Source organism: Tenebrio molitor, chromosome 1 (genome assembly GCF_963966145.1).
Source record: "Tenebrio molitor chromosome 1, icTenMoli1.1, whole genome shotgun sequence".
Taxonomy (NCBI): Eukaryota; Metazoa; Arthropoda; class Insecta; order Coleoptera; family Tenebrionidae; genus Tenebrio; species Tenebrio molitor.
The window spans coordinates 46,047,376-46,071,171 of NC_091046.1; the positions used below are offsets into that span (position 1 = coordinate 46,047,376).

The 23,796-nt window shown below is 39.1% G+C and overlaps 1 long non-coding RNA gene across 2 annotated transcripts in view; it reads left to right on the forward strand.

The window, feature by feature from the left end:
- LOC138138880 (uncharacterized) overlaps nt 1-23,796 on the forward strand; it is a 68,019-nt gene that overhangs the window by 25,841 nt on the left and 18,382 nt on the right. Inside the window, exon 3 of one of the 2 annotated variants that reach the window (XR_011162141.1) lies at nt 17,201-17,402. The exons of the other annotated variant lie outside the window; for it this stretch is intronic. This is a non-coding gene — a long non-coding RNA (uncharacterized lncRNA). The remainder of the gene's footprint in view (nt 1-17,200; nt 17,403-23,796) is intronic. 2 annotated transcript variants of the gene reach the window in all.

Genomic DNA, 23,796 nt, shown 5'->3' on the forward strand with positions numbered 1-23,796 from the left:
GCGCAAACGACCCCACTTCGGGGGCCGGCACGATGGACCACGGTCCCACAAGACCCAATTAACCCCCAAGAAAAAACAGAAAGTTTCATGGCTACCTCGCTCTAACCCATTTAACTTTTCCAAATTATCAAATTCCAACACACAAATCAATAACACTGTCTTGAAATTTTTCCCAAAAATTTCCAAAACCAAAAGTTCCAATTAAATCCAAAAAGGCAGAAAGTTTCACGGCTACACCATTTTGACAGATTTAGATCACTAAACTTTTATAAATCATCTAGTTTCAAATAAATAATTCTACTGGGAAGATTTTTTTTTGATTTTTTTTTCCAAAAAGTTTCAAATGTGAAGGACCCAATTACATCCAAAAACGCATACAGTGTCACAGGTACTGCGTTTTAACAAATTTAGATAACTGGAATTTTCTAAATTGTGCAATTGTAAGAAGTAATATTGTGTAGAAAGAACTTTTTGGACAATTTTCGAAAAATGTGCGAAAGCAATATTTTCTTCGTTAATTTCCTCTGGCGTGCCGGTCTCGTCTTTGTCTCCCGTTTCCGTTTTTATCTTGTCGGGGCAATATCGGGCACCTGCCCTCCCCCGCCACGTGACGTCCACATCCTCGCGCCATCTATCGGCCCCCGGATCGATCACACCGCCTCACCGGCATTCCGTGTCCTCTCCGAATGTTAATATATTCCGAAGAGTTTAATTTAGCACATAGCTCCGCGGGCGTCGTCGGAGACGCGGCGGGGTCGGGGGTGGCGTCGGCGGCGTTTCGACCCCGCTGATCTGATATTCCGATCGCATCGCCGTTCGCATTGTGGACACAGGAATATATTAAAAGTGGATTCGTTGACGTTTGCACAGTCAGATTGTGAGAGGGCCGCCTCCTCTCCGTGCGACTTCAAAGGATATCGTCTTCCCGATCGGCCTCATATGTTCGAATTTATTCAGCGAGGACGAGATGACGGATGTCCGAGTCGGGGGCGGCGGTAATTAATGGGGGCCGAAGGCGCGAATTAATCACGGGCTGTTTGGAGAGGACGCCGAGCAAACATGGGGGTAATGGGGCGTGCGCCCGGGCGGTGTGTATTTGTATGTATAACATATGTAGAGTGACCGGCCGAGCGGACATTTGCTTAACTCGCGCGATATATCAAGGGATTTACGGCGGGACGCAGGACGATCTCGTCCTGGAACGGTCTTATCTCCTCCGAGGAGGACTTGACAGGATTCGCGCTAATCTACGCGCGGGGCAAATAAGGGAGGCTCGACCGGAAACGGATACCCTATTTTAATAATTCCACCAATCGGGTCACGTGACTGCCAATACGCACGTGTATAACGTATTGCATAAGCTGCCAAGAAAAAACCAGAACGAACACGATTCGTTTCTTATTTTCGCCAATTTGCGTATTTAAATTTGGAATTCTTGCACGTTCATTAACTGTCCGAAAAGGAAGGAAATTCAAAATGGCGCTAATAAAATTAACTAATTTAAAATAAAGTTGCAGACGAAGAAAAAATGTAAACTGGAAAGGTAAAGAAAATTGAATTAAAAAAAAAAAAGAAATGGACAACTAGAGAGAAATGAAATGTTGCTTTGCTACTTATGTAGAGTTTTTTAGGAAAATTTAAATCTTGATTTTATTTATTTGAAAGCTTGCCTCACCAAAGAAGCAATTAATTCTTTAATTAAAATTAGTTCTTTCCGACTTACAAAGCTACATACTTTACGGTTCTACTGTACAAACATGAAGAAAAATATTTAGCAACAAAATAAAAAATTACGATTTGACCAGAAATTTCGTTGTGTTTTCGGAGACACAACTGTTGTGCTCTTCTTGCTCTTATGAAGAATGTTCGCTGATAAAATTGCAGTTGTTGGGACGGAGAGAAAGGGCATTAAATAATAATACATACTTAATCTGCTTAAAATTTATTTTTTGCATATCGTAATGAAAGTGGTACTATTTTACACCCAAAATCGTAGTGAAAGTAGCACTTTTTTACACGAAAAATCGTAGTGGAAGTGGTACTTCTTTGCATCTCATTTTATTCCACCTCCTTGGAGATGATTGTCAAAGCATACCTATTTTTTTTTTGTAATTTTTCATAAATCCTTGTAGACCAAATTTCTCAACTTTTTTCGAAATGCAAAAAAAATAGTGTGTACCTACAACACGTTATGAAAGTCTCTTTTTTAACTTATTTGCTTGACTAACTCGGGCTACGCCCTCGTTAATCAATCTGCAAATTCGTGAAAAAAAGTATGACTTTCATAACTAGTTGTACAAATAACTATTATTGTGTTTTTAACTTTAGTACAAGTTAGTATTTTTTTATGATAACTTCTTTTTTCTAATTTTGACATATAAAGTGACACTTTTCAAAATTAATTGACGTTGGGAAACGTCACACTTTTCGTAACTGGTTACGAAAAGTAAAATCTTTCCTAACTGGTTAGGAAAAATTTATTGTATCATCAATTTGACACTGTCATATTTTTTGTTTTTAAGCAAAATAACCGTGCCTACTTACCTACTTGATATTTTAACACAATAATAATTTATTATTAATGAAATTCATTACTTCGTTTAACGTTTGAAGAAACTTTTTTTTTTTAAATTAGAAAAAATCCTGTATGTAACACTTTAGGAAATGCAATTTTGTGTAACTCGTGTGATTTTGCGGGAACTCGCTGCGCTCGTCCCGCAAATATTCCACTCGTTACACAAAATAACGCATTTCCTAACTGGTTACATAAATAGCTATTCCACACTAATTTAGTTCAAGTCTAAGAAGAAAGCCTGAAGACGTTACATGTCTCAAATCTCAAGAAGATTTGGCTTTTTGATTTTTTTTTCTGGCAGTTTTCTTCAAAACAGAAAAGAATCAAGACACTTAATTTTTGTCGAATGGAAAAACTAGAGAAGGTTCCAAGACATTTTTACTTTATTTTGTTATTTCTTATAACCGTCAGTTTTTTATATTTTCTTCTTTTTATTTGTTTCATTCATGCTTACATTTTTTAAATTTCTTACAGTTACACAGTGGATTAGCTGTTTTAACCAGTTAAAGCGGTGCTAGCTGATGGTTAACCCGGCGAAAAAAATTAACCAGGCCCATTCGACCGTTTAAATGTACAATTTAACTACTTTAACCGGGTTTAACTTAATTAATTGCTGATGGTTAAGCCCGTTATCTTATAATAAGTAGTTAACTTGGTTAATTTGTTAAACATATTCTCTTATTTTTTTATTAATAAATTAATTTAACCAGCCAAATAAGTTAATTTGATAATTTTTCATTATGCGGTTTGGTTCTTTGCGTACTTGGTCTTTTTAACAGATTTAACCGTCGGCAGATTAACTATGTTAAGTGTTTTAACTGGTTGAACCAGTTAAACCATACCTACATTACGATTTGACAACGATAACAAGAAAAGTTTAAAATAATTTTAACTATAATTAATGTATCGGATGTTCAATTAAATTTCTCCTCAAAGTAGGCGTTGAAGAGTCTATTGTGAACGCAAGCTCTTGCGTCTACAGAGTAAAAACTCAAATAACGCAAAAAGTGAGGTTAGATTTAGACAGCTGATCCGTCCTCCGTGGTGCGTTCACAATCGACTCTCCAACGGCTACTTTGATGATCAATTTAAATGAACACCGGATACAAAAACAGAACAAAGTTATGATAAAAACAGAACAGTTGCAGATGTGTATAGAAAAAATGTACCTAATGTAATTCGTTGCTAAGAAAAACCCTTACATAACGAAATTTTAAAGAATGTTTTTATTGAACTTTTTAACAATTTACAAACTTCTTTTTACTTTTATTAGTTGTCAAAAAAGAGATTTCATGACATATTTGTAATTCTTACATCCTTTACTTTTTACTGACATCTTTAACAATTCAATAATCTCTAATAGAACAAAGTACAACAATAAAACTCTTTTAGTGTTTTTTAATAACATTGGTGTTGTTAAGTTTTTATTGTCGATGAATTTTATTGACATTTTTTGTCCATAGAAATGTTTAACAAGAGTAGAAAAATAATTCCCTATGTTAATTTCATCTGACACATTCGGAGAAGTTTATGTCAACACTGAATTTGTATTCTGAATCAAAAATAGACTTTGGCGAAACAACAAGAGTTTATCATCCTATCGCTTTGTTTATTGCAATTTTTGACAATATAGGAGTAACATTAAAATGTCACTGTGAAAATATTTTAACTGTGGTTCATAACAAATTCTACAATTTTCTGAAGAATCCATGTAAAATCTGTCAAATAATCTATGTACCTAAAATCTATGTCAAATAATCTATGTAAAATCTATGTCAAATCTATGTATTCGGGAAAAAATACTCTGTGTAAGTACGAGGTTCAAGAAAAATATTTCAAAAATATCGAATTATAAATCTTTAATCATCTATTATTCTTTGGACAGAATTATGCTTCTTCAGCAGCAACAGAAATTGGTGTTTCTTCACGTAAATGGTCGCCTAGTTAAATCCTCTGTAACGTAAATTCTTGTTCCAGGTGTGTACAGTTCTTACAGAAGATTCTTCAGTTCTTCACAGTAAGAGGATTTTTAAATTTTGCTTTAATTTTCTTGCAGCTGTCAGGTGTACAAAAACCAGAGAATTCTCATATTTTAGAGTGAAAGGTTTAATAAATTAGAGTGGCTTTGAAGAGTGGTTGCAAATAATTTTCAATCGAACTTTTTGAACAAGATCTTCGTTGAAGCTCGAGAAGAAAAATGTCGGGTCGTAGTTTTTGAATATATTTATATAACAGTGGCCATAAAGCTTCGCTAAGAGATTCGTCGTTGTGTGTGTGAACACATGTCGAGGTGTAATGGTGGGCTTTCATACAATTTGCCCACGGCCTTAGCGACATAAATCATGTCGCCGACATCACTCGCCACATAAAATCCACTTTACGACAACGACCCCATTTTCCAATTATCATCATAATGCATGCCCCGTCCAATAATTGAAAAATTAATCCCCACTCGCTTTTACATCAGGTCTCGCCGTCATCAATCTCGCGGCTCGCTCACCCGGAGCTCGTAATCGTCGTCCCGGCCCGGACGAATCCGGGCAAATTCCGGACTAATTAGCGAACGGTCGATTGTTTCAACGCGGACCAATAAAACAGTGTCGCCTCTTGTTCAAGACCAGTAGCGGTTCCTCCTCTTGGATTGGACGAGGTGCTCCGAGCCGAGCTGGAGACTTGTTCTAATTACGCAATCAAGGACGGTGATTGGCGTCTTTGCCGGCTCCGGGGCGGGACTTTCCTGCTTTAATTACTGGCCCTTGGTATTCTCTTCGGCGCGCGATCAACACCGGAGGACGGAGCGGCGGTTCATCGCGTATTCCGGTCGCGTCCGACTCGACTCTTCGGATGGCGATTAATTTTGCAATGACAGCGGCGGTTCATGTTAATTCCAAAAGGAGCCGAAACTGGGCCGGAAATAAATACGCTTATTGACAGCGAAAAAAGAAGAGGGGCCCAGGAATGTCCCGACGGTTCGACGAAGGGGACGGGGTCGCCACCTTCCTGTTTGTTAACCACCGACGGTGCGAGCCCCGCGATAAGATAGGAGGCTCGTCTAGACGGATCTAGTCCGGACAAATTTTAAATCGTCAAGGGAAATATCATTTTGTCACTTACAAATAATCACACAAATTTAATTGAGTGAAGCTTCGATGATGCAACCACAAACTTCACTCCAAAGTTACGCAATCTGGAGGTGTAAGGAAAAGATGATTGCTTCTTGGTGGAGTTTCTTTGGACTTTTTTTACCTCAATTATTTTCCCTATAAAGCACCAAAGATGAATCTGCCAAGGCCAATAAACAATATGTTCACAACTGGAAAAATAATTTGTTGCAAAAAATATTCTTTTAGCAAAATACAAAATTCTCGACGAAACTGTACGTTCCCGGGTCAATAATTTTCTAAAAAATTTTAATTGTCAGACGATCTTTTATTGCGAAATAGTATACTGCCTGATAAGTGCGGAAAAGTGGCAATTACTCACGAGTGAGAAATAGGTCTTTTCGCACTATACTTCAATTATTTTCCTTATAAAGCATCAAAGATGAATCTATCAAGGCCAATAAACAATATGTTATCTCTGGATGTTCACAACTGGAAAAATAATTTGTTGCAAAAAATATTCTTTTAGCAAAATACAAAATTCTCGACGAAACTGTACGTTCCCGGGTCAATAATTTTCTAAAAAATTTTAATTGTCAGACGATCTTTTATTGCGAAATAGTATACTGCCTGATAAGTGCGGAAAAGTGGCAATTTCTCACGAGTGAGAAATAGGTCTTTTCGCACTATACCTCAATTATTTTCCTTATAAAGCATCAAAGATGAATCCGTCAAGGCCAATAAACAATATGTTATCTCTGGATATTCACAACTGGAAAAATAATTTGTTGGAAAAAATATTCTTTTAGCAAAATACAAAATTCACGACGGAACTGTACGTTCCCGGGTCAATAACTTTCTAAAAAATTTTAATTGTCAGACGATCTTTTATTGCGAAATAGTATACTGCCTGATAAGTGCGGAAAAGTGGCAATTTCTCACGAGTGAGAAATAGGTCTTTTCGCACTATACTTAAATTATCATGGATTTTATACTCATTTCTGATCAGTGGAGTCGCTTCAGCATTATCTTTCGATGTTTCTATTTTCCAAGAAATAAAAAGAAGAACAAAATTTTAGTCTTTCAAACTTCAAGCGCACGGTCTGCTTCTAAAAGCCGCAGCAACTACGCTATTCATCGGTGGATCATTAATGAACTTTTTTTATTGACAATTGAGTGACTAATATATAGGACGATATCGTTAAAATTGTGGTAGCTTCAGAACCTTTCGGCTAATAAACGTTTCATACAAATAAAATATATTTTTGTAACAAAAGATTGTCTGACATTATTGAAACATTTTTCATTCTTATTTTTAGAAAATTATCATCTAGGTATATTTTGTGGAGAATTGATTTTGCTAAAAGAATTTTTTTATCGAGTAATGAACATCCAAAGGCAAGATTTAATTTATTTGCTTTGACTGATGCGTCTTTACTTCTTTATAATTAGGAAAATAGTTGAGATAAAAAATTTCCAAAGAATTTGGCCAACCTGTCATTCTTTATTAGACATTAGACAATATTTCTAAAGTCATTGATAATTGATAAAAATTATTGACGAGGAGGATGAAAAGATTAGGCTCCTTTGAAGATTTTGCATTAAGATTTGTTCGTTGTAAAAGAACAAATAAGTGACAAGAAGGTGGAGACCTTGGCGGCATCGATCTCGAAAATTAAAACCCACCTTTGGATCATTAGAGCCAGGTATCGCTTACAAAAAGCAAAATACAAATTTCTTTATCCGGTTCTGATATCCCCTAATAAATTTCCGATATTCAATTCCACCTCTTCAATTAGAGATAATGAATATAAATTACTCGCGACGAACGAAAACCCATCGCTGGTAAAATTATTATGATTGATACGGGGCAATCCATCCAGGACAGGACTCCGGTTAATTGTCGCGATGCCACCTGCGATGCAGCCGTTCGCGGATGCACCTCCGCCCCCGGAGAAATCCGGGCCCGCGGACCTCGCGGCTTGATGGGTTCTTTGTTTGGTTAATGTTAAGTTATTCCGGTCACATTTAAAAATATAATACATGCAGAGAAATGTTATCGACGTGGGTTCCAGCGCTTGCGTTGATAGGAATGCGCATCTACGTACGACGCCCTTAACGTCCTTTCTAATGTTGGATGGGGCACTGCTCCGGAGGATAACGCCGTTATTTTAGTCACCGCCAAAAATTAATTTATCGATTGGTGGTGGGGAGAGCGAGGCGGCCGCCCCGCCGCCAGACACTCTCCTCCCAAGGACTCCCAGTTTATTTAATAATTATAAATCTTTTTTATTTTCCTTGATTTCAGTCCGGGCCATTAGAGCTTAATGGTCTGTTTACGGAGCGGATTTTGTTACAAAACAGACGAGCTCTGATTGTGATTAGTGACAAAGGATACCGAAATGGCGGCGCAGCGCCACCTCCGACTCGCAAAACAAAAACACAACGCGAGAAAAAATTATAAAAATGTTGTTTCAACCCTCCCAAGAGGGTTGATTTTTTTCCGCATTGATCTGGTTATTGGTGCGATTTTGGCCCCTTTTAGGAGATTGCACCAGTGCAGCGCATCGCGCCCCCTCGTCCAGCTAATCGGCGAAATTTTCGTCGGAACGCGATCGTGAAAAGACCGCCGCCGCCGAGCCGTGCGGGGGCGGCACTTCTTCAATTGTTTCGTGCAAATACCATCCATCCCCACGGACATCCGTCCAGGATTAGAGCCGACCCCTAGCGTAAACATCCCGTATATATCTCGTGGAGTTTTTTCATTTTTCCGAGAGATTAATATTTTCGGACACACTAATGGCCCACGTCAGTGACTATATATCACTTGTTTCAATCTAGAACTCGTTTTATATTTCACCCCCGCCGTCTCGCCCCCGCCCGCCGCCGCAAACGGCGTTTTTCCATCGCAAAAACTACAAAAATATAATTCGTCCCCGATCGGCGAAAAAAAAAGCGAGAAGAGAGAACCGTGACGTGATTTATACGGGATTTCTCTACAAAGTGTTTTGTTACAAGTGATTTTTATGACGTATAAAACGTCAATCCGGAGTTCTTTATCGTTAAATTTCGCAGGGACGGAGGCGGCGGATTTTACATTGTTTGCAGCGCCGAGGGGTCATTAAGATCGGTGGGTAATTGGTGGCGCCGCCACGTTTCGGGGCGCCGATGGCGGTGATTAATCCCGATCGACGTGGGAGCGGGCACGCCGCCCCCCGCTGCTGCCTCGACCAAGAACTGTGATCTAAAATAACAAAAACAGCATGGGGCGCTGTTAATTTCGATGCGGTCGGGGGCTACTCCGGCCTGTTTGTTTCCTTGGGGGGGGCTAATTCGAGATCTGGATCGATCGCTCGCCCTTTCAGGATTTTTTCACAAATTATTCTAGCTATTCTTGGCACAGGTGGTTTGCACAAGACCAAAGCTGCATTCTGGAGCATATACAAATAGCGCGGACGGCGAGACACCCAGATTTCAGCTCCATCGAGTTGAAATAATTTTAATAAAAAAAGTCAACAAAATGCTGTTAAAATTAACCAAGAATATTTATAAAGAATAGTTGCTTTGTCTGGCGAATTAGTGTTAGAATATTACTTTTGGGTAGATAAGAAAATAAAAAATCTGGAAAAAAAAGGAGATTTGAAAAATAGAACATGCTAGAAAGGATATAGAATGGGAGAATTATAAAAGGAAGGATAAAAAGAGCAGAGGAAAAGCGGATTGCAAAGGAAGTTAACGTTTTAAGGTGTCTGAATAAATTTTTACATTACCTATAATAAATACCAAGAGGCAACATAGTGTCAAAATTTTTTCTCTTGGTTGGATCACTCTAAAAAACCTTTGTTTTGTTTTGACTGATTTGGGAACAAAATTGGTGTTGGAATAGTATTTCTGGGTAGATTAAGGAAAAGAAAAATCCGGGGAGAAATTCAAGACAGGTTATAAAATGGAAAATGAAAATGAATAGCATGGAGAATGGAAAAATAATACGGAAGATGGGAAGGAATGAAAGAAAAAGAGCAAAGGGAAATCTAAAAGGAATTTAACATCATTCATAAATAACATCTGCTTTTGCATTACCCTTAATAGCAAGAGGCAACAGAAAACCAGAAAGGTTTCTCTTGGTTGGATCACTCTACGAAGAGTTTGCTTTGTCTTAATTGATTTGGTAAAAAAATCCATGTTGGAATAGTACTTTTGGAAAAAGTAGGAAAAAGGAGAATCTGGAAGGAAAGGGAAAAGAGATTAGAAATATTAAAAACAAAAGTTAGTGGTAGTGGTGGAAAAGGAGAAAGGTGGGAAGCAATGAAGAAGAAGAAAAGGAGAACGGCCACGAATTTAACGTCTTAGGTCTGAACAAATTGCCAAAAAAATTTTTTTCGTTTATAGAATGTTTGCTTTGTCTTCATTGATTTGGTTTCAAAATTAGTGTCGGAACAGTATTTTTGGGTATACAAGGAAAAGAAATACATATTTGGAAGAAAGCACAAAACAGATTAGAAAAATGAAAGTGAGTAACAGAATGAAGATAGAATGAAAAATAAAAGAAGGAAGGTAGGAAGGATTGAAAAGAGAAGAGAAAACGGGAAAGGACGTCTTATTTTTTCTTGGTTGTTACGCTCTACAAAAGGTGTCGGAATAGTGTTTTTCGACAGATTGGGAAAAGAAGAGATTAGAAAAATGTAAAATGAAAGTGAGTGGCAGAATGGATGATTTTTGGAAAAACAAAACAGGAAAGATGGGAAGGAATGATGTAAGAAGAGGAAAAGGGGATGAAATAAGAAGTTAACATATTATTTTTCTCTTGGTTGGATCGCTATTCAAAAAGTTTTCTTTGATCTGGTGACAAAATTAGTGTTGGAATAGTATTTCTTCATAGATTGCAAAAAGAAGAGATCAGAAAAATGTAAAATGAAAGTAAATGGCAGAATGGATGTAGATTGCAAAAATAAAAGAAGAAAGATAGGAAGGAACGAAAAAGAAAGAGAAGAAAATGAGATAGAAAAGGAATTTAACTATTATCTTTCTCTTGGTTGGATCGCTTTTCAAAAAGTTTTCTTTGTCTTCATTGATTTGGTGACAAAATTAGTGTTGGAGTGGTGTTTCTTCATAGACTGGGAAAGCAAGAGATCAGGAAAATGTAAAATAAAAGTAAGTGGTAAAAAGGATGTATAATGCAAAAATAAAAGAAGGAAAGATAGGAAGGAACAAAAGAAGAAAAAGAAAAAATGAGATAGAAAAGGAATTTAACGTATTATCGTTCTCTTAGGTAGATCGCTCTTCAAAAAGTTTTCCGTCTTCATTGATTTGGTGACAAAATTAATGTTGGAATAGCATTTCTTCATAGATTGGGAAAGGAAGAGATTAGAAAAATGAAAAATGAAAATGAGTGGCAGAATGGATGTAGAGTGTAAAAATAAAAGAAGGCGGATAGGAAGGAACGAAAAAAGAAGAAGACAATGCGATAGAAAAGGAATTTAACGTATTATCTTTTTCTTGGTTGGATCGCTTTTCAAAAAGTTTTCTTTGTCTTGATGAATCCGGTGACACAATTTGCGTCGAAATAGTGTTTTTCGATAAATGGCCATAGGAAGAATAGAATGAAAAAATAAAAGAAGGAACATTGGAAGGAACGAAGTCAGAAAAGGAAAATGGGATGGAATAGGAACTTAGCGTATTTTTCTCTTGGTTGGATCGCTCTTCAAAAAGTTTTCTTTGTCTTGATGGATTTGGTGACAAAATCAGTGTTGGAATCATATTTTTGATAGACAAGGAAAAGGAGAGATCAGAAAAATGTAAAATTAAAGGGAATGACAGAATGGATGTCAAATGCAAAAATAAAAGAAGGAAGATTGGAAGGGACGAAGTCAGAAAAGGAAAATGGGATGGAATAGGAATTTAAGATATTTTTTGTACTCATAGCCTTGAAAGCAACGCTTCCAACATCCAACGCTCGCTCCGAAACGAGTGCTTCCCGGTCGACTCGAATGTAAAAATTGCACAAAAAACACTGGCCCTTTGAGGCATTCAAAAAAAAATCTGTCTTGATAATAATAAAATTTAGTTCATAAAATACAACTTCCCTGGGTTTTCCTCCATTAAAAAATTACGGAAAGACTTATAATCGTTGAAAATTGTTCCTACAAAATTCACAAATTATTGCAAAAATTGAAATATCAAGTGAAGCAATTGTTTCCAATAACCAAAGATCACTGCCTACTTGGTTTTATGTTCGTTTACGTTTTATTTATTAAAACAAAAAAGTTTAATTTAATTTTCTTACAAAAAATATTGTACGAACCACTTGCGTGAAGACATCTTCCGTTCATTGGCGCATTAATTAAAGGCACTCGCTCCTTCGTCGCTCGTGTTTTAAAAAATGCGCTCATGCGGGAACATCGTCTTCCCGCACTTGGTTCGTAAATAATTATTTCTCTTGGTTTGATCGCTCTTCAAACAGTTTTCTTTGTCTTGATGGATCTGGTGACAAAATTAGTGTCGGAATAGTGTTTTTCGATAGATTAGAAAAATGTAAAAGGAAGGTGAGTGTCAGAACGGACGTAGAATGTAAAAATAAAGAAACGAAGGTGGTAAGGAATGAAAAAAGAAAAGGAAAAGGGGATCGGAAAGGAATTTAACATCTTAAGAAGTCTGAATAAATTGTCTCGCTTTGAATTTCGTTATCTCTCGTCTTATCTGGCGCTGCGTTTTGTTTCGTTTTTGTGTAGCGATTGTTTTGATAAATGCGTGTTGCGTCCGTGAAAAACCTGAAAAAGGTCTAACGTTTAGTTAGTCGTGCACGTTCATAAATTACGTCCGCTTTTGCACCAGTTGCGAAACGTTCCAGCTCCGAATTAAAAAATGAAATCGCGTTCCACACACGTCCCGCGAGCGGGGGCCGCTGGTGCCGTCAAAACCGTAAATTATGGTCACAATAACTCAATCACGATTCAAGTTTTATGCGGTCATGGAACAAAAATTAAATTCTCGGAAGGAACAACGAGAGGAAAAAAAGTCCGGTCCCGGCCTCGTGAAAAAAACCAATCGAAGGGACAATATAAATATTTTGTTTATGCATTCACAACAAAAATTATGTTGACAAGAAAACAAAGGCGAGATAAGTCCCGATATGCTGAAAGGTAACCTCGCAAGTTATAGCTAACCTCTGGACGGTGGCCCAGCGGAGGCCTCGAGGGAGTCGCCACGCTCCGCTCCCAGAAACCCAGATGGACCGCTGCTCTTAGACACACTACAGACTGGACGCCTTTTTGGTTTCGTTCTGCGATGCGCATAGATCCTTAATCAAATTTTTCTGCTATTCTGTAAGCTGTCGTTGCCGGAATGCCATTATTTATTTATGTGGACGCGGTAATTCGGATTACGGCGACCTGGAATCCCGCCACTGCCATCGCAAGAATTAGACCAAAACGACTTCTTCACCATCCCTCGATGTCCTCTCCACCATCATCATGCCTCGGTAATATGATGAATCAACGTGACGGCAACGGTTAGATTTATGCACTCGCCGTACGACCTGTCCACCATGCGTGACGTTTATATTTACAAATTTATTTTATGTCATATCTTTGACCGGTTCGCTGTAAATCAAACATTAATTGACGCGGCCACAATAACCACTATTTACAGTCCAACTTTTAACATAATGACCCCTCCGCAAAGACAAAAGACATTTTTACAAGACACGGTCTATTACTCTCCGTTACACATTTAGAAAGCAAATTCTAATGGTTTTTTTATCTTCCGTAAACGACTTCTTTAGGCGCACCACATGATTCGTTTCATGCGACACGCTAAAATCGTTCGCAACACGCTAAAATCGTTCGCAACACGCTAAAATCGTTCGCAGCAAGCTAAAATCTCGGGAATCGAGTTAAGCACACACTCTTTTTTTTTTCTTCGGAATTAAATTCATCTTAGTGCTTATTCAGTGTTTTCTTTGTTTATATTTATTTGTGTGTTTCGGCATCACCTGGAGCCGGCAAGACGGGAAATAAATTCCAGAAGTGCTGAGACAGAGTAGTGTGGAAAAAGTATCTGCATGATGGAATGGTGCAACGAAAGAGTGCATTTCGGGCGTCGTTCGGTTTACATAACAAATCGAAAGGATCCGTCTAAATGATAATAAGTCGGCACAAACATTGACAGAGCCGATAACGAATTTGGTCCTTTTCATCACTTCTCGCCCAATACATCTTTTAAATTACAAATATTGATACAAGATAAGCGGTTTATGAAATTTCGGACAAAATGTTTGAGATATTCCCCAGCACGATCGGAATACAATATCGATGGCGGTCCCTCTGGCCCGGCGACATTGAAAAGTTCGCTTCGATATCGAAAATGCCTTCCCCGATATTTATGTACCATAATTTATATTCACCATCTTGGGCCGAAGAGATTACATACTCGCTTGGGCGAATATAAATTCCGAGACAGCCAGAGCCGCGATCGCCATTAATGATCGACAAAAGGCGAAATTTTCGCACCGAAATGTCCCAAAATGGGTCCTGGATTGGTCCATTTCCCGAAATGCGCGGCTCGATTGGCCGGTCGTCGGCACGTGACCGCTAATCTCGCTTTTGATTAGCGGCGTTGAAGGCGAGCGCCTTCGGCTCGGATAAATCCTCGTGGTCTTTCATCAATTTCTTATTTCCATACATATAGCGCGTGATGAAGGCCACACTCGCCCAACTGGATCCTCCTCTGACAGTCATTTGACGTGTGAGTGACGGACGCTGATTAGTACCGCGGCGGCCGCGAGATGGTGTCGATCTAATTAACACCGCGGGTAAGAGGAGGCGGGTCGGGGGTGCGAGATGAGGAAGCGACCGACGAGGGAAACCCCGCACGGACGGGTCTCACCAAATTAGAGTTTGAAACGGTCGGCAAATATTCAGATGGTCAACTCGAACCATATCTATATGCATATAGACTGGACGGTACGGAAAATGGAAAATGGCTTTTCTTTGACACCTTGAAATTAGATTTTTTCTGCAAAAAGAATAAAACGCTAAGACGTCCATATACCCGAGGGCTTCGCCAGTTATATCTACATAAAACCGGACGCCTTGTCAGCGGAGCGGCATATTGCTGATTTAATATTAATGATGCTCTAGATTTGGACAGAGGTCGGGCTTTCGTCGCAGAAAAGGGAGGAGAAGAATCGAGAAGGACTAATAAAATAAAACGGTAATGAGTAAAAAAAGTAATAAGCTAAATTGAGAACATGAGCAAATACAAATTAATGGACGGGGATGGAGACATAATTTATTACTACCGTAATCATACATTTTTATTTGATAGAAGGATTTGTAAATATTTACCAAAGACGTTGTTATAATCAGCATAACATTTTTGGTGCAAACAAAAGCCAAGATCTTCATAATAAAATATGATTATTAGCCAAGTAATAAAATCGTTTACAATATTATTATTATTTCGATTTATATTATTTCTGGTACATATATTGGTTTGAAAAATATTTAGTACAGTTAGTATCTTCTGTGAAGGTTTTCATTTTAAGAACAATCTTCTTTTGGACTACTTTGCATGGTGGAAAAGCAAGGAAGAACTTTCAAAATCCAAATTCAAAAAGTTTGTATTTTCCTAAGCACCAGTCTTGCGGAATTGAAGAAAGTAGCGATGATTCTTCCCTTATCTCGACTCAAATTCTTTGTATGTTGTAACCAGAAGACTTCTACAAGCACAGTTGCAAAGGTTTCGAGAGCACGAATGGAAGAAAAGTGCTATGTTGTTAAGGTCCAGATGAACAATCTTCTGTGAAGGTTTTCATTTTAAGCAGAATCCTCTTTTGTACTACTTTGCATGGTGGAAAAGCAATGAAGAAATTCCAAAATCCAAATTCAAAAAGTTCCAAAGGACTAGTCTTGCGGGATTGAAGAAAGTAGCGATGATTGTTCCCTTGTGTCGACTCAAATTATTTGTATGTTATGAAGAAAAGTGCTGCTGCAATGGTCCAATTCTATCTTGTTGAGATTCAGATGAACAATCTTCTGTGAAGGTTTTCATTTTAAGAAGAATCTACTTTTGGACGACTTTGCATGGTGGGAAAGCAATGAAGAACTTCCAAAATCCAAATTCAAAAATTTCCAAAGGACTAGTCTTGCGGGATTGAAGAAAATAGCGATAATTCTTCCCTTCTCTGAACTCAAATTCTTTGTATGTTATGAAGAGCACGAATGGAAGAAAAGTGCTGCTCCAATTGTCCAGTCCTATCTTGTTCAAGTCCAGATGAACAATCTTCTGTGAAGGTTTTCATTTTAAGAAGAATCCTCTTTTGGACGACTCTGCATGGTGGGAAAGCAATGAAGAACTTCCAAAATCCAAATTCAAAAAATTCCTAAGGACTAGTCTTGCAGTATTGAAGAAAGTAGCGATGATTCTTCCCTTATCTCGTCTCAAATTCTTTGTATGTTGTAACCAGAAGACTTCTGCAAGCGCAGTTGCAAAGGTTTGGATGAAGAGCACGAATGGAAGAAAAGTGCTGCTGCAATGGTCCAATTCTATCTTGTTGAGGTTCAGATGAACAATCTTCTGTGAAGGCTTTCATTTTAAGAAGAATCCTTTTTTGTACTACTTTGCATGGCAAAAAAAAACTTCCAAAATCCAAATTCAAAAAGTTTGTATTTTCCTAAGCAATAATCATGCATGATTGAAAAAAGTAGCGATGATTCTTCCCTTGTCTCGACTCAAATTCTTTTTACATATGTTGGAACCAAAAGACTTCTGCAAGCGCAGTTGCAAAGCTTTCGATGAAGAGCACGAATGGAAGAAAAGTGCTGCTCCAATTGTCCAATCCTATCTTGCTGAAGTCCAGATGAACAATCTTCTGTGAAGGTTTTCATTTTAAGAAGAATCCTCTTTTGTACTAAATACATGGTGGGAAAGCAATGAAGAAATTCCAAAATCCAAATTTAAAAAGTTCCCAAGAGCTAGTCTTGGGGGATTGAAGAAAGTAGCGATGATTCCTCCCTTATCTCGACTCAAATTCTTTATATGTTGTAACCAAAAGACAGTTGCGAAGTTGCAAAGGTTTCGATGAAGAGCAAGAATGGAAGAAAAGTGTTGCTCCAAGTGCTGCTCTTTCTGTTTCAAATGTTACTTTTTCTTTGATAATATTCCAAAAGATTCTCTGTGATGGGATCAACTCTTGGACGACAGTGCGGACCTTATACGTTCTAGGAAACATTCCTTGCAGATGTTTAGTCAATACGAAAGTAAGAATACTTTGTAGGAATGGAGAGAAAAACCGGAACCGCCTTTAATTAGATTCCACCGGAGCGGCCCCGTAACAGCCGCACTTATGCTAATCGCCCCAATTTATGTCGACCGGAAACGCAACGTGTCCTGTCCCCGTCAGGCTCATTAGCGATGCTAAACGGTTACCATCATTGCCTAAACGCCGATTAACACTCGTCACTTCTTATCATCCCATCTGGATACGGTCGCTTGTCCACGATTAATTACGCTTTTCGGCTTCCAGGGAACAGATGGCCGCTGTAGAGCTTTCCCGAACCAGGACCTCTTCCTTTTTCGGCGAGAACGGCCTCGCCTTCGCAGATGCCGTCCTCCAGATAGCCGCCTAATAGTCAATTACGTCGGCACGGGATTCCTGGGATGGCTGCACGAAAACGGGTCACGTGCACGCAGGAAGACGTCCTGCAATTATAACCGGATTAAAATGCGTGAGTGTGTGCGGTTTTCGGCGTGAAAGCGGACCAGACCGTAAATCGAGCGTAATTATTTATTGCTCTTTTGTATTGTTGGATGGGAAAAAATTACATCTGGTTAGCAGTTGCTAAGCGGGTCGGGTGACATGTGTCACTGGAGCACATTAAAAGCGATAATTTACAGTCTTGTGGGAATTAAAATTATGTAGGTGGAATGTTTTATGGAATCGAGACAGGAAGCATCACCTGGCCATGACGACGAACTGACCGACATTTTTTACAACAGGATTACCATCATGGAAATTATTACGGGAGCAGCGACGCGAATTTAAATTCTGATCAGGAACAACGAGAAAAATGTCCACAGTAATTCCTCTTTATTGATATTATCTCCAAAGTATTTGCTTATTGATTATTGCAGTTTCTGAAACAGTTCTGGTCACACCGGTACGGAGCGGCACATCAAATATTACTTTATGAACTCACACTAAACTAAAAACAAATCGTACGGACACCTGATATCGCGGCAGGAATTTAGAATGTCACTTGGTTGACTTTGAACGTTTAAAAACTATAACCAAATTGAGTCTAGATTTGGTTCAAAAGAAAAAACCAAAAACTTTTTTTTTATTTTTCGATTTTGTACTGTGTCTAAACGCCAGTCTTACATGGAAACCTTGATTTGTATCAAATATTAAAATGACATTTACTTTAAGGGCCGTAGTTAAAAGAAACGCCCGCGAAATTGGAATTCGCGGACGCGAAATTGGAATTCGCGGGCGCGAAATGCTCGTTTCGCGTACAACATTTTTTTTTACCAAGCATTGTTCCTTTTCGCTTTTTCAAATAGACGGGAGCTAGAGTTTGTAAAACGCTGCAGCTAATAAATTGCTAGAAAAAGACAAAAAAGCCGTCGAAATGAAAAATGCAATTACTTCCACACCCCCGTTTCGCTAGACCCAGTTGAAAAGTAATTACAATTTATCGATGTAGATTCTTCGAGCGTCGTAAAATATTTGCTCTCTTCATCCCACAGTTATCGTAAACTTGATTCAATATACTTTATTAATCTTTAGTTTGTTGCATTATTGCCCAACACGCGATCCCACTATTTGTCCCGAGCTGAATTCGTGTCAGTGGTGAGCTACAAGTTCATAAACTTCACCAACAAACTATTTGACGCAAGAGTGTCGCCTTTCGGCCAACTTCACCCAAAAATTAACCATTTTCGTCGAACAACTTGTTGAATCCCACCCCCGACAATTAAACCGCGCAATTAAAGCGATCCTGCCCGCGTAATTGCGGCCTCAATGGCGCTAATTGTCCGGAGCGCCCCCTCGACAACCCTAATTGCAAAATCGGGAAATTACAGTTTTGAGGAATTTTTCTTAATTCGTCGGCTAATTGGGGTTAATTGCGTCGAGCGGCGCGCCCTGTCGGGGGTAAGGTTACACACACACCCTTATACACATATACAGTTTTAAAGATCGATGCAAAGCAGGGTGTGCTGCGGAACCACAGGCCAGCTCGTTACCATGGAGATGTGATGAGACGACTTCTTCTTTTTAACCTCGTTCGTGTGTCCACCGTGGGGTGGGTGGGGGTGTATGCAAACCGCGACACTAACCCGCCACCCGCTGATTGCCGCCGGGACGCCCTCGACGCCGCTCTCCACTCCTAATTTATCGCAGCGCCGGACCCGACGCCGCATTCAAATGCTGGATGTTTGTAATTGGTCGTTAACGAAACGGTTTTTCTGGGGGTGGGGGTGGGTTGATGATTCGCGTTTGTCTCGACGTTCAATGCGTTTTTGCAAACAGACAAAAATTAAATATGCGGAAAAAAATTTTTTTTTTCTTGCAGGACCATTACATTCATTTTCAGCAAGCACAGTTTAGTATACTGGAAGAGCGTAGGTTTGAGGGAGCTTCCTGGCGCGACACCACCCCGTTCTCTCATCAGCTCCGGCGCTACTTTCGCCTCGCTGTAAATATCTGGACTCATTCACCCCCTTTTTAAGGGTAAACTTCTAAACAAGATATTACTGTAGCAATCGATACCCTAAAACAGGGAGGTCCTGGTCGCGATGGTATCTGCCAGAGGGGAGGGTACGTCAAAGGCGTCATCTCGTTGCGAAGATTTAAAATTTTGTGTATTGCCCATTTTTTATGGGGGATCGGTGTCGGTCCGGAGCCGCCCCCGGTCGGGTAATGAGAACCGGGGGCGAGTTAGTATTTCACGTGGCACACAATCAGAGAGTGCGACCGCGGCTCCGGGAGGGAATGCAAAGTAGAATTTAGATTTTACAATTGGAATAGCTATACGTCTATATATATATGAGTGAACGGTCCAGGCGAGGGTTGTGCCGCGCGGGCCGTCTCCGGGCGGCGGCGTCAGGAAGAGGAATAGTTTGCGCGACTGCAATCGAAGCGCGATTTGAATAGCTAAGCCGAGCTAAGGTTGTTGTGTGGTGGGACAGATAAATTCTGCCGTCTTCGGACGGCTGATAAACTACAAAACGGATTGTTCGAGTGGACCACTCATCTATCTGTCCCTCTAGCGACGGAATCGAATTTGAAATTACTTTAATTCACAAGGGAGAATCGGGATTTTTTTGCCCGTACGATTGTTAGCTAACGACTGTTGTTAGCGATGGACGAGGAGCTGGAGGTGCTGAACGGTCATCTTCATCAAAGAGGCGACAGCACCGCGCACAATTTTCATTACTTATTCAATTCCGTCTCGTTGTCTTCTAGGGCGCCAAACCCTGTCTTCGGTTTTGTTGTTAACGATGATTTTGCATCCCCTCACGCCGCCGCCCCCTAAATTCGGTGCAGTAATCGAAGTGATGTGTGCACCGGAGTGTCGTTCCAAGTTTAAAGCCTGGTGCGAGATGTAATTAGGATCGAGTACGTGGCCTCGTCGAGGGGGCGGCGTAATCGACCACCGGTAATATGTATCACGAGGGAAATTAACCCGCTAACTAACCGAGAGGCCGCCGCCGCCGCCTCATCTGTCTTTATGAATATGCAGAGATCCGTCCGCGGTGGGAAAAATCGGATGCGAAGTGAAAGCATGTCGCTGTTGTTGGCGCTCTTTGATGCGCGAGAACCCTAATTATCTATGCAAATGCCGATTTGCATCGAAACTTTGAACAATTGCGGACCGAAATGCTATCTCCGGAACGAGCTTTGCTGATTAGGACGGGGCCCGGGGCTGGGCTTTGTGCAGGCGCGTATGTGCACTTTTAGGGAATTCGAGCTTTCGGTTCTTGCAACGGGGTGGAAATGTGGCAGATTTTACAGAATGTTCTGGTAATAGAGACATCTTGTAGATTGTTACGTGAGAAGTGGTAGGTCTGGTTCATCACCACGATCGAAATTCACTAAATAACTTTTAAGTCAAAAATAGTCTTGAGACTTCCTCCTCTACCTCGTTATCAAAATCGTTTGTTTTTATCTCCTTTCAAATCATTTTCAACGATGCTACATCCCGTCTAACTTCCTCCTTTGTTTCTTTTCTACACCTTTTCTTTTACAATCCTTCATATTTTGAAAAATGTATTCTTTGCGGTTTTCCGCGAACAAGTTATTTGTTAAAATTAAACTTTTTCATTTTTTTTTTTCATTTGTCATGTTTCCATTTTACATTCAAATATGTACCAAACCCTCTATTTTCGGCCACCTCTAAAAACGGCCAGTTTTGAAGTTCCCAGAACAGATTATACTGAAAACCCTCCTAATAGCGGGCACCCCAATAAAACGGTCACGACCTCTCCGACAAAGGTATTATTGGAAAATGACCTGCATCTTTTACCTCTCAATAACGGTCATAAATTGTTTTCAAAAAAAAATCCTAAAATCCTTCTTTGATTGTGAGATTGTGAAAGTGATGTGGAAGAATCTGAAATTTATATGTAAAGTATCAAAGATATAAGTGTTGAAAACTAAGACGTATAAAGTTTTCTATTCTGTCATAACAAAAGTGAACTAGCTAAAGAAGTTGTTAACATTTTAGCTAATTTTGAAAATCAGGTTTTACAAACAAAAATTAAGAACTTCAAACAAACCTCTATTGAAACGTATTTCAAAAAAATGTAATCACATGATGTACTATGCCAGGCAATATTTAAAATATTTAGTGCTAATAAAGCAAGCATAAAAATAATCGACGTATGTTATTTATTCTTCACTCTCAATAACGGACACCTCCCTATAGCGGTAATTTTTACAATGAATTTTTGTGGCCGCTATTGAGAGATTTTACTGTATTTCATTTACAATATTTCCATCTTTTGGCGAATTTTCTTTATTCTTCAGCGATGTACTTGTGCCTTGGTATCACTTCTTTTGTTCTTTTTTTATTCTGCTCTGACCTTATTTTTTGTCTTTTTTTTCTTGTCTTGTCACTTTTCCACCTCTCTCTTTCATCACCACTTTAAACAGTTCTCCACGAACGTATCGAATCTCGAAAAATTCCAAGAAAATTCACAATTATAAGAAAAATCACAAGGAATTCATCCCTGTCACTACATTCCACTTAGCTCTGCTGGTTTGACCATGACGAACACTCAAATTGTCCTCTTGGTTTCAGGAAATTTTGAACCATCATACTCTACCATCTGGAATATGGGAAAATCGCCCACACCAGAAGCTTCAAAATGGTCCCATTACTGAGAAACCGACAAACCATTTCGATCGGAGAACTTTTTTTTAAATTCGCGAAATAATTGATTTCTTCTAGTGATCTGTTATTGTTGAAAATTTTCCGGTGAAATTTGGTACATTGGCGTATTTTGACATACAGAAGGCAAAAATGAAGTCAGATTGGAAGTACGAGGACAAATACATTTTTTCAACTGCTTTTTCACTTTTCGCTCCTTTCTTGACACTGCCTCTTTAGACCGGTCATCACGGATGCATCTGAGCTCCTAGACTCCCAAAAAAATTCACACTCATGCGAAAAAGAACGAAAAATCCGTTTCTGCCACCAGTTTTTACCTAGCTCTACTAGTTTGTTTATGATGAAGCCTCAAAATGTCTGATGGTTGATTCCTACTCTACTGGCAGGAATGTGGAAAAACTTACTATTGGAATCGACTCAAAACGGCTTAATTAGGTACTCTAAAATCACTTGTTATTTACATTAGAGTAGGTACGATAGGAGGATTTGCCAGCGTAGGTTTCAGGTTCGAGGCGAAGCCGAGTGCCTGATTAGTTGGAGCGCTGGAAAATACCTACCTTACGACATGTGTATTAGACTTTTCGGCTGATCAAATGTTTTATTTTGAATTTTTACAGATTACAGGGCTGCCAACCCGATAGGTTGTATTTTCTACATTATGATTATGATTAGGTACACATGATCCTAACGTAGCGAAAATATTTTGAAGCAAAGATTATTAATATCTTCTGGAAGAAGAAAGGGCGAACAAGAAGAAGAGACAAATGAAGAGTGCAGAGAACTAACGTAAACAAAGACGAGCGAGTGAGAGATGATGAGCAGAAAACAGCGGGGAAGAAAGAGAGGTCATACCGAAATCGCCGAAAGTAAGGAAAGAAAGGAGCAGGAGAGAAAGAGAAGAGGGTAAGACGTCTGAAGAAGACACGAACCCATTCAGAAAGAGTTTCACAGCGGGAAGTAGAAGTGAAGAAGGAAATAGAAGCAAAGAAATGGATAAGGAAATGAAAACCATGATTAGAGAGATAAGAGAGGATACGGCGGAAATAAGAGAGGAGAACAAATTACTAAGAAAGGAATTAGTGACGGTGAGGGGGGCTAAGGAAAGAATTAGCGGCAGTGAGAGAGGAAATGAGAGGAAGAGAAGAAAAATGGCAGACGGAGAAGGCAGGACTGGATGAAAAGGATGAAAATGGTAGAGGAAAAGATGGAAGAAAGAGAAAAGAAGGAAAGAAAGAATAATGTTATAATAACCGGAATAGGGGGAATAAGAAGAAATATAGAAAGGGATGAAAGAATGGTTAGAAAGGGAGATAGGAGTGAAAGTGAACGTAAAGGAAGCATTTAAAATAAATAAAGATAAGATGATGCTTGTAAAAATAGAAAGTTGGAACCAGAAGAAGAACATTATCCTAAATAAGAATAAGTTGAAGGAAAGAAAAGGTGAAAGGATGTATATAGATGACGATTTGACAAACGAAGAAAAGAAAACACAAAAGAAGTTAAAAGAGGTGACTAGAGAAGAGAGAAATAGAGGAAAAAGGGTGAAAATAGGATACAGGAAGATACAGATAAACGGGGAACGGTTTGTATGGACTGAGAGAGAGGAGAAACGGAAGAAACACTTTTAGAAGAAGAAAAGACGAACTGGCGAGAAAAGGTACAAAGAGAAGGTGAATAAAAACATAGATGGACAAAGAAACCGGAAACCGGAAAAGAAGCACCAAGG